We start from the raw sequence: 6,968 nt of genomic DNA on the forward strand, positions 1-6,968 counted from the left end.
TACAAGGTCTGGTAAACCTCCCTGTCTTTGCTTGCTCCCTCTCTCTCTTCTACTAGGAAGGCATGACGAATGTATGACGAAGATTGCGTGACGATGAACACATGACGAGTGTCACACGACAAAGCTGAAATGGCCTCGGTACAACGACCATGACCACCTTATCAAGACCACGATTCCATATCTACTGGCCCAAGCTATTATACAACTTGGGCGACTGGGTCGGCGTAGAAGGCGTGACGACAACGGCACGACGGGAGCAAGATCACGAAGCTGCAAAGACGAAAATGGAACAAACCATATGGCATCACGATCATTAGCACATACTTATTGGCACATGCAGGTAAACAACTTCGCCTCTGGGTCGGCGTAAGAGATAGATTCAAAATAGATGAAGTAGGCAAAGAATGCTATTCGCATCAAAATTGCACGCTGTCGAAGATGATGTCGCGGTCACAACACAGGCCCAGTTGTCGTTTTTATGCGAAGCATATTACTAGAGCTCAACCCAGCTCCTCAGGCGCGGCGGTGTCGCCTTCAAGGCTGACCACGTGACACCGTGACGTCACAACAGAGGAGAAACGGGGCTCCAACTCGCGCCGTCGCTCGCGGCGTCGAGGCGGTATATAAGCAGCTGCGCTTGTTTCTAGGTGGCTTTGGCTCAACTCTTGCAAGATGGGCTGGGTGGGAATCGAACCAGGGTCTCCGGAGTGTGATACGGAGACACTACCACTGAGCCACGAGTACGATGCTTCAAAGCGGTACAAAAGCGCCTCTAGTGAATGCGGTGTTGCCTTAGAAACGAGCTGTTTCTAAGGCTCAGGCGTGCGTCGCTTGCTCAGGCGCACATTTCGTTGCCGCGCCGAACGCTGCGTTGCTCGACGCTCACCGCGTCCAATGCGGGGCGCGTAGTCGCTGCGCCGTAGCCCATTGTCTTACACCCCTTGGCGGGTCGACGGCAACGCTGTCGCGTTCCACTCTTGAAGGCGAAGCAGAGTAACGCATGAGTTGTTTCTTCGTCTAGCCGAACCAAATATAGCCAAGCAACAGCAGTTCACCAGGCTAAACAGTGGTTCAACAACTAAAATAAAGGCTAGTATGCTTCGCATCCTGGGCTTAACCTTAGCTAAGCCACAGCCATTTTTTTTCTATCACCATCATTCTCTTGCTGCCATCGAGGTTCGGGTGAGTTCGGGTTTGCTTACCCCGTCATCGTACCGCCAAGATGCCACTCTCGTCGTAGAAGTTGCCAATGTTTCCAGACCGGCTATCACTGTTTTTAACGGTGCTTTAAACTACCACCAATGAACGCGTTCCTTGTGAATTTAGTGGGCTTAATTTACCTCCTCTACCTTAATCTTACATAACTATTTAATAACTTGATTTACAGACATGTGAAGCCGATTCCCGTTTGTGAGATAGCGGCCCTTCAAGTGCACTCAATACTATACTTCTGCTATACTATATTACTATACTTCTATACTTTTCTGTACTTCTGAGTTATTTTGTGACGGAGTTGTTTGAATGTCCCACATAGTGTTGTTCTTGTTATGGTTTGGTTTCCTGATGGGTATTAGGGCATACTTACTTGATGCTGGACTCGTGGCGATCATAGAAACCACATTACCGTGCGGAGGCCTTCCATTGCGCTTAGGTTGGTCGAAGCACTCCACTTCTCCGAGTAGGGGTTGTTGGGGCAATTAATTTTTGCTTGTGGGGCGAAGCGTTCCCGCCAGCCCCTGTTTAAAGGACAAGCCAAAGACAGAAGAAATGCCGTAATCAGTAAAGTCTGGCAAGATATGGGCCAGCGTTGCTGCAGAACTTGCGTAGGTGTCAAGAACTCTATGCCAACGCGGCCGAGGTCAAGTGGTGACCTCTAAAGCCTCCCGGTGGTTACGTTAGCGTCAATTTTTGCAAGGGAGCAGAGTAGCCTTGTGATCGCTATGGTATACTGCAAGGGGTTCGGTCATCTCGATCTCACACATTTTGTTTGCAAATGTCAAATCGTATAGTAGTGGGCGCGTTCACCTCAGTGCAGCACCGAACTGAAAATCGTTCAAACCTAAATGTAATCAGCCACTGTCGTTCTGGTTTGGAAATGTCCACGTTAAACTCCTGTAGCCTCTGCTTTACGGGCATATGATCAATTGAAATTTTTGCTTGCTTACGGGAGTATGAGAGATTGGACTTTTGCGAACAGACATGAACGTTCGGGCTAGACATAGACAATCATCGCTTTTAACACCTCTTTCATGGCGACATGGGTCACTGGTTATGCAGGACTCGGTATGTGGCATGGATATGCACCGGTCTTCAATAAATCTCTTTCACGCTGACTTGGAGCACTGTGTGTGCCTTTCGCGGTATGTGCTGCTCTTTAATGAACCTCTTTGAATTTTTTTTAAAAATAAAATCACAGTAACAAGATATACAGAAGGAGGTCCCAAAGCGCAAGGCTGTAAGGGGACCTCCTGTTCTAATTAGAAAGATCAAAACAAGTTAGGTTACAGCAAACGCAGCAAAGTTTTAAGGTTGTCTACAAATAATTACACATGACAGCAAAAAACCAAAACATATGATAGTACAAAGAATGGCGTTATGAACAAATAAGAGTAACAAAACAATTCAGGTTAATGCAAATATAGCAAAGAGGTAGAATTGTTAACATGTATTAATGCAAGGAAACAAGTAAACTGAAAACATGGCATAACACTGTATAGAATTACATCATGTACTGAATTAAAAACAAAACAAAACATGGGAAGTGAAATGTAGCCTATGAGGCAGTGTTCTAACAATAACTGACACAAGGAAACAAGTGGACAAATATGATGAAATGTTGGTGAAATGGTGAAATGTGAAATGTTAAAGAGATATAATGTTTTAACCATAATGAAGCAAACAGAACATGTTAAATTACATTACAGCATTTACAAATTAAGTAAATATGAGAATAAATGCTTTTTAAAGCTGCCTATACTGGGAGACAGCTTTATGTCCGTTGGAATACAGTTCCAGTAAGACATCGCTGTGAACGAAGAAGTGAATTTGCCAAAATTAGTTCTGATTTTTGGTAATAAGAAGTTGTTAGCTAATGCAAATCGAGTATTATTATGATTAGCAAGTTGTTCAGTGTTAAAGATTATTTGGGGAATGTTTAAGTGAAGGGAATTATAGACAAGGATTGCCATGTTTAATTGAAATAGTTTATGAATTGTGAGAATGCGATGCTCTTGCAAAAGAGCAGATGCACTACATCGAGGTGACTGGAAAGTAATAATGCGGATGGCCTGGTTCTGGACGTATTGTAAAGGAACAAGATGAGAGCTATATGTGTTGCCCCAAGTCGCAATGCAGTAATTGAAGTGACTGTGAATAAATGCATGATAAAGAGATAGCAAGGTTGGTAGTCTAAAGTATGGACGTGCTTTTATAAGAATCCGGATACCGTATCCAATTTTTTGCTTTAGATGTGAAATATGGGTAGTGTACTTTAAATTGGAATCGAGGACAACCCCCAAAAAACGACAATGACTAGAAGGTTTGATGGGGTAACTTTCGATAGCTATGGTTGGAATATTTATTATTTTCTTTTGAGTGGGGTGAAATAGCATGAAGACTGTTTTACTAGGGTTAATTTCTAAAGAGTTGCAACTACACCAGCGAATAATGTTTTCCAAATCGGTATTGAGCTTAGAAGTGAGGCTATTAATATAGGTGTCAGCAGTTAGAATCGTAGTGTCGTCCGCATAGAGATAAGGATCACAATGCGAAAGATGGGCAGTTAAGTCATTAATGTAGATAGTGAAGAGTAATGGGCCTAGTATAGACCCCTGAGGAACTCCCCTATCAATTAATTTGAAGTTAGAAAGGTGATTAGAAATACTAACAGCCTGTTGTCTATTAGTTAAATAATCGCGAACAAAAGCCAGCGCCGGTCCTACAACGCCGATTGCGTTTAATTTAGTAATTAAAATGTTATGGAGAATTGAATCAAACGCTTTGGTGAGGTCAATAAACACTGCTCCTGCATATTTACCTTCGTCAATGTGGTGCTTAATTCGATCAGTGAATGAAAGAAGTGCAAGATTAGTAGAGTAACCTGCTCGAAAGCCAAACTGCGTGGTGCAAAGAATGTCAAATTTTGTTAGATACTTAGTTAGACGCTTTTCAAAACATTTCTCTATAATTTTGCTGAACACGGATAATATAGCAATAGGGCGATAGTTAGAAATCAACCCTCTATCACCTTTTTTAAATACAGGTATTATTTTGGCTTTCTTAAGTTTAGATGGAAATACACCGCATTTAAATAAAAGGTTAATTACATAAGAAAATGGGTCAGCAATGATATCATCAACATATATTAGGTGCACTGGTTGTATTTCATCAAGACCTGCACTTGTTAGCTTTAGTTGTTGTATGACATTGTATATTTCGTCCGGAATGGTAGGATGTAAAAAAAAAGATTGTGGTTGTCTCTGGGGTGCTGTTATAGGACTGGTAGGAAGGGGCTTATTATTATCGGAAAAGAAATTATTAAATTCATTTGCGATGTCTGATGGATTTCGATACGTGCCACTAGAGCTTGAAATCTCACTTATTGGCGAGTCTTTTAAGTTTCTGTTCAAAAAAGAGTTTATGAGCTTCCACTGTTTAGCGACACCTTCAGCTTCATTAATTTTAATTTCATAGTACTTCTTTTTGGCATCTTTTAACAATTTGTTTAGGACATTTTTGTAGCAAGCATATCGCTTCTGCAATCTGAAGTTAAATGGGCAACGTTTAATTTTCTTGTACATATTCTCTTTCTTGCGCATGCACATTAGCAAAGCATCTGTGAGCCACGGGTTGTGGGGTGCTGGATACTTCTTGTTACATCGAACAAAAGTGGTTGCATCATGGACAAATGGCTGTATTACAGATGAAAAGCGTACAAAAGCTAGCTCAGCGTTTGATTCAGATTTTATCGTCGACCAGTCAAAAGAAGAGATGGAATCTATGAATTGAACTTTGTTAAACAAGGACTTTTGGAAAGAACGCTCAGCGCGTGGTGAGGCATGAGACAAGCGACAAAAGATGGGATAGTGGTCTGTAATGTCGAGTGTTGTTACGCCACACTCTTCACATGATATGTAGTTAGATAAAATATGGTCAATAAGCGTGCTTGGGCCACCTGTGATACATCTTGTTGGTACTGTAAGCAGCTGTTCGTAACCAAAGCCCGCAAAGCAATTCGAGTATTCAACCGCGTTCTGATTGGATTCATCCAGAAGGTTAATGTTGATATCTCCCATAATAACAACGTTTTTTCTTTCGCAGGATATCTTATCTAGGCTTTCGTATAGTGCAGAGCAGAACTCTGAGACTGACGATGATGGCGAGCGATATATGCAAGCTAAGATGGTTTTTTCAGCATCAGTTTGTGTATGTTCGTCATCAATTTCAATCCAAACAGATTCAGTGTTGTCAGCTAGGAGGGAGAGGTCATTCCGACGTTTATATTTTATAGAAGATGATACAAACATAGCAGAACCACCATGATGGTTTGATTGTCGGTGACAGTACTCTGGTGAGTATTGTGGTAAACAGCATAAATTTTTATCGTCAGTTGATAGCCACGTCTCAGACACACAGATGAAGGAAAAGTGGTGGCCAAGGGATGCTAGATAAGCATGAATGTCGTCACAATGTTTTCTGAGACTGCGTGCATTAAAGTGGATAGCTGATAAACCTGGGCCTTGAAAAAAACGTTGAAGACGTTTTGTCGAGTAATACATGTTGAAGTGTTATGAAGTTTAGCCTGAAATAGTTGACTACCAGAGATCAATTAGGTTGCCTGGCTAAACACGGAAAGGTCTGCGTCCTTTGAGATGCGAAATACTCGGCTGTCAGCCGACTTTCTCGTCTTGATGTGGCAATTATCCGTCCACAGATACATCCATCCACATTCCCGCTTTAACTTCAACGCTTTAGCGAACAGCCTTTTATTTTCCAGCGTCAGGTGGTCGTTTACATAAACAGGGCGGCTTTGCGATCCACCAAAGCCGAGGTCATTAGTGTTCAGCCTAGCCTTTCGTGCCTTAGCGACGATATCTTGCTTCTTGGCTCGTGAGCAGAAGCGGGCAATGACATTTTTCTCAGCTGTTCCAACCTTCCCTGGAACTCGATGAACGACATCAATGTCACTATCCGTCATGGGACAATCAATTTTTGCCCCTATAGCTTTTATAATTGCCGCGCAGTCCTCTCCCTGTGTACACGGGATGTTCTTCAATTCAACGTTGTTTAACCTAGAGTACTGCTCAAGTTCCGACACTTTTGCAGTTAAAGTTTCATTCTGTGATTGCAGAGTTTCATTAACAGTTCTTAAGCGCTCATTCTCTGACTTCACTTTCTCGACAAGAGAATTCAGCATTTGGACACTTGAGACCAGGCTATCGATTTCGGCCTTCATTGCATGAATTTCAGGCTGAGTTGATGAAATCTTCTGTTTCGTTTTTTCAACCAGTTTTTCGACTACTTCTTCGAGTTTGCCTTCAGACCAGGCCTCAAACAGCTGAATTCTCTTACCTAGTTCAGCAACAGTTGGCATCGTAAGATATACAAGGTATCACTCAGACAGGTCAAAACACTGGCAGCAGCAGTTGCGGCAAAAAAAAAAAAATGCTTGGAGTGCCGCTTGTCGATGCGTGCAGTTAGTTATTTATTACAAAGTACCTAGCTCAGGTACTTTGACAAGTTTGCAAAGCCACGAAGCCACTTGAAGCCAGAAACACGAAGTTTTAGCAAATCTATATACTACCCGTACTTCTCATGCTTGCTGAACAAACCCGCTTGCAGCTCCCGTAGACACTAGCGACAGAGTTCCCTCTAGTAATTATTATGTGAAAATGCACTGGGCTGCTACGGCGGATCCCAAAGGGTTTGGTGATTGTCGAATGGCATTCGGATATGCTGCAGGTTACGCA

At 42.4% G+C, this 6,968-nt stretch overlaps 1 non-coding gene across 1 annotated transcript; it reads left to right on the forward strand.

The window, feature by feature from the left end:
- The first annotated feature begins 1,577 nt into the window (after nucleotides 1-1,577).
- LOC142568262 (U1 spliceosomal RNA) lies at nucleotides 1,578-1,738 on the forward strand. The gene has a single exon (XR_012825385.1). It is a non-coding gene; the product is annotated as a U1 spliceosomal RNA (small nuclear RNA).
- Nucleotides 1,739-6,968: the final 5,230 nt, after the last annotated feature.

Source organism: Dermacentor variabilis, chromosome 1 (genome assembly GCF_050947875.1).
Source record: "Dermacentor variabilis isolate Ectoservices chromosome 1, ASM5094787v1, whole genome shotgun sequence".
Taxonomy (NCBI): Eukaryota; Metazoa; Arthropoda; class Arachnida; order Ixodida; family Ixodidae; genus Dermacentor; species Dermacentor variabilis.